This window comes from Eschrichtius robustus, chromosome 11 (assembly GCF_028021215.1).
Source record: "Eschrichtius robustus isolate mEscRob2 chromosome 11, mEscRob2.pri, whole genome shotgun sequence".
Classification (NCBI taxonomy): Eukaryota; Metazoa; Chordata; class Mammalia; order Artiodactyla; family Eschrichtiidae; genus Eschrichtius; species Eschrichtius robustus.
This window is the reverse complement of record NC_090834.1, coordinates 102,115,089-102,120,039: the sequence shown is the minus strand read 5'-3', so window position 1 is coordinate 102,120,039 and position 4,951 is coordinate 102,115,089.

Sequence of the window (4,951 nt, the reverse complement as noted above, 5' to 3'; positions counted from 1 at the left end):
GCGCCCGCCCCCGCTCACTCCCCCATTCACCCATAGCCCCCACCCCAACGCCGCTCTAGGGCGTGCGCGCGCACCCCGGCGACCGCGGCGACCTCGCGGCCTGATTGGCTGCAGGAGCACAGCGGCGTACCACGCAAGAAAACGAGAACGCGCGCGCAGGGCCGTCTGGCTCCGCAGGCAACCGGGAGACGAGGGTGGGCGTACTGCGCAGGAGTTGGAACTGGGGAAATGGCCGAGCGAATATTCCTTTTTCCTGCCTCCTGCTTTCTACCCCTCCTGAATCGATGCAGAAATCCTCAGAAGTAAAAAATAATTATATGTGTTTACTGAAAGTACTCAAGAACAAGCAGCTACCCTTCCGAATTCGCCAACCCCCCCTCCAATAAGTATGGTACAGTCTAGACAGGCTTCTGGCGTAACCAATTATCCACTGGCCCCGGCGTCTTCCTGCTTCAGCCCCTTCATGCATTGGCCAACGGTTTGGCCACTAAATAGCCCTCCCCCAATCCCTCCCCCCCTTTTTGGATGGCGAAAACTGTATTTAAAACCATCCTTATGGAGCAGTTCTCAGTCCGACGAGTTCCCTGGTACCAGCAGAATCCCAGGATAATGGAAATGTCTGGGCTGTGGCTTCCGCAGGGAGGGGCCGCAGGGAGTGGAAGAGTCAGTTGGGGGCCGAAGCTCCTGCCTAAGGCACGGGAGGAATGGGAAGGAGAGCGGCCGCGAGCCTTGGAGCCGTAGGGCCAACCGTGGAAGGAGGCGCAGGGAATGCGCGCTGAGGCGGTGGCAGCCCCCTGGAGTGAGAGCCGGCTGTTGGCTCCGCTTAATTCCCTTAGTGTTTCACCGCAACACAAAGGCTGGACGTCCCCAAGCCTAACCTCTCCCGATCCGGGAATACAGACAGGAAGGAAAAGTTTCTCTAGAAGCTCCAGTCCCTGGCGAGCTGCTGGCCAGGTCTACGTAGATCACAGCGCCACATTTTGCCCTAATTAGCCCAACATAGCTGCGAACCCAAGAGCAAGGCCCAGTGTTCTTTCATTTCGCTCAAGGCCATTTCTCTTTTGAAAGCTGCTCTGGCTATTACATAATAGTCTTTCAAAAAAGTGTTCCACCAGCCACTTCTCTGAAGCCAAGGTGTCTCACTTGTAAAGTGTGATTCTAAATCCTGTGGTCTGTCCTCGGCTTTGGTGTCAAATGTTGATGGTTTAACTGTGCCCTGATAAGTTAGCGCTAAGCAGGAAGGGAAAGGAGAAAGTCTACCTTCTGTTTTCTGAGGTCTAGTCTAGTTCCTTCTCTGACATGGCATATATAACAGGTTCTAGTTCATTCTTGCTAAGGGCTTCAATCTGCCATTTATTGCATCACACTGGAGAGTTCTCTTTTAATGACAGTATTCATTTAAAAAATGAAAAATTTAAAAACTTTAGACCTTATAGAGGGTAAAGGTAAGGTATTGGAGATACAATATTTGTTTTATTTATAGAGGATTTTCTATTTGTAAATCAGGTTGTTTCCTTAGGAAGAAATCAAATGTCATTTTCCTACTGTATATTTTTCTTGGATTTTAAGACTTCATTTCCCCAACTTCACAGATTAGGGATCTTTCTCTTCCCGCTTTCAACAGTCTAAGAACCTGTAAATTGTTTTGTCTCTTGGCTAGACAGTGCTAAATAGGAACGAGTATCCTACATTCCGCCAACCAACCACATATACCAAACTCCGCTAGGATACTGGATTACTGTATGCCACGCTCTTAGATAGGTGAGCACTAATGGTGGCTTAATCACTATCCCAAGGTTTAGAGAGAGATTCCATTTTCTTATCCAGTTTTCCTTAGGATCGTGCAAGATATTTCCTGGAAAGGATGTTTAATAGAACATAAGGTTTAAACTGACAGCCACTTCTGAAAAGTACTGCACGGTAAAAACCAGACCAGGGGTCCCCAACCCCGTTAGGAACCGGGCCGCACAGCAGGAGGGGAGAGCGGCAGGCAAGCGAGCAAAGCTTCATCTGCCGCTCGTCATCGCTAGCATCACCGCCTAAATAGCCCGCCCCACCCCACCCCCTCCCTCCGTTCTGTGGAAAAATTGTCTTCCACGGAACCGGTCCCTGGTGCCAAAAAGGTTGGGGACCGCTGATCTAGATTAAAACAATGAGATATCCAGACCACCGAACTTCAAATAAATTACTTTGCTATATATGTCAAGTAATACCTTATAGTTTTTTTTTTTTCTAGTGTAGTTTATCTATACTTCTTCAAATCCTCTCCACTTGCATTTCCTCATGTCTATAGGTGGCAAACTACAGGGTCATTTTTTTTTTTTTTTTTTAGTTCAACTCACTGTATTTACAGGCAGACAAGAACAAAATGCTACGCTTGGATTTAGGTGCAAAGAAGAATGCCCATTCAGAACCAAAACCACCAAAGACCTTTTTATGTTTAAATACTGCTGCCTTCCCTCCTGTCCTTCTGAAATATCTTTGCTTGTGTTAAGGCACAGTTTCCCCTCTTGTGCTCTGGATCCCACACCCTTCATTTTCTTCTGAATTTTTTGACATTTTATTTGAAAAATGAAAAACACACCCATGTAAAGAACACACCCATACCCATCATTAAATTCTCTCCCTCTAGAATCTGTTGATACGCTGAGGCATCCTATCTAAAAACCTAACAACAAACCCTCCCTTGACTCCATAACCCCACCCCCACTTCCTTTCTAAGCAAAGCTTCTTGAGAGTTCTCTATAGCTGTCATCTTCACTTCTGTTTATCTATCTCAATATGTTTCAACAGGATTTCATCCCCACCATTCCAAGACAACACCCTTCAAGGTCAACACCGACATCCATGCTTCCAGATCAATAGTCAAGTCTCCTTTGCTAGCTCCCATTATAATTTACCTGTTATGTTTGGAATGCCCTGAAAGTCCATTATTCTGCCTCCTTCTGATTTCCATTTACACAGTCCCTAAGTGACTTCATCCAATGCCATTGCTTTAAATGCCCTCTGTAGGCCAAAAGCTCCCACGAACCTTCAATCCTAACTCTCCCCAACCCTCCAGACTCATGTTTCCAACTGTCTATGTGGCATCCCCTATGGATGACTAATAGTTCAAACTTAACGCTGCCGAAGTAGAACTCCTGCTGTTTCCTTATCCCCTCTCCCAGAGTTTCCCCAATCTCAGATCGGATCTAGTTGCTCAAGTAAAAAATGTAGGAATCAGGGACTTCCCTGGTGGCACAGTGGTTAAGAATCCGCCTGCCAATGCAGGGGACATGGGTTCGAGCCCTGGTCCGGGAGGATCCCACATGCCGCGGAGCAACTAAGCCTGTGCGCCACAACAACTGAGCCTGCGCTCTTGAGCCCGTGAGCCACAACTACTGAAGCCCGCACGCCTAGAGCCCGTGCTCCACAACAAGAGAAGCCACCCCAGTGAGAAGCCCACGCACCGCAACGAAGAGTAGCCCCCACTCACCGCAACTAGAGAAAGCCCAGGCGCAGAAATGAAGACCCAACACAGCCAAAAATAAATAAATAATAAATAAATTTATTAAAAAAAAAAATGTAGGAATCATCTTTGATTCCACTTGCTTTTCCTCACCTCTCCCATCAGCAAGTCCTATCAATTTTACCTCCAAAATATCCCAAGGCAATCTACTCACCAACTCTACCTCTGCTGCCCTCTTCTAATCCATTCTCACATTGAAGCTACCACAAGTCTCCTAACTCGTGTCCTTGCTTCTTCTCTCGCCTCTATAACCCATTTTCCACACAGCAGCGATCTTTTCAATGTAAATTATTGATAAATCATGTCATTCGTCTGTTTAACCACCTGCTATGGTCTGAATTTTTGTGCCCCCCCATCCCAATTCTTATGCTGAAATCCCCAAAGATGATGGTATTAGCGGATGGAATCTTTGAAAGATGCTTGTCATGAATGTAGAGCCTTCGTGAATGGGATTAGTGCCTTTATAAAAGAGGCTCCAGAGAGCTTCCTGCCCCTTTCACTATGTGAGGACACAGTTGAGACAGGCAATCTGCAACTTGGAAGACAGCCCTTAGGAGAACGTGACCATGCTTGGTGCCTTGATTTTGGCCATTCCAGCCTCCAAAAATGTGAAAAATTTCTGACGTTTATAAGCTACCCAGTTTGTGGTATTTTTTTACAGCGGCCCGAAGGGACTAAGACATTACCCCTCTCCCATCATTTCCCACTACTCTTGGATTATAAAAGCCCTACATTATCTGGTCTTTGCTGCCTCCCTCCCCCCAACCCCAGCCTCAACATTTACCGCTCTCCCCGATTCACTACACTCCAACCACATTGGCCTCTCCCTTCATCCAAAACATTAAGTTTTTTTTTTTCCTTTCTTAGGGTTTTGCACTGTTTCCTCCACCAGGAAGATTTTGCCCCGATTTCACACAGCCATTCAGGTCCTAACTCAAAATGTGTGCTCAGAAGAGGCCTTTCCTGACCACCCAATCTAAAAAGCCTCCCAGCCACTCTCTCCTATCACCCAATCTTAAGTCTCTGCACAGCACTTACCTTTTTATGTTTAGTGTAAGCTCTGTAAGACTTTGTCTATCTTGTTCCCCGCCCCCATCTAGAATGGTACCTGTCACATAGTAGGTGCATGATGAAAATGTGTGGAAAGAATGAATGGACAAAAAAAAAAAAAAAGAATGAATGGACGAAAGGCATCACGATGCTTATTCAATAATGCAAGTCCAAACCAGGTATGACAATCATTTGCAAGAGATCAAAGAGAATGGGCTCTCCCAGCTTACCACCTGAAAGCTCAATTTACATTTTGACTTACGGTCTGGTTCCAATTAAACAACAGATTTAGCATCTATTTACCTAAGTGCAAAGGAAAGGGGACCCATCATAAAAGTTCACCTGCTTAGCTCACAGGTGGGCTCTTGGCTTTCCTCTCCTCTAGGCATTCAG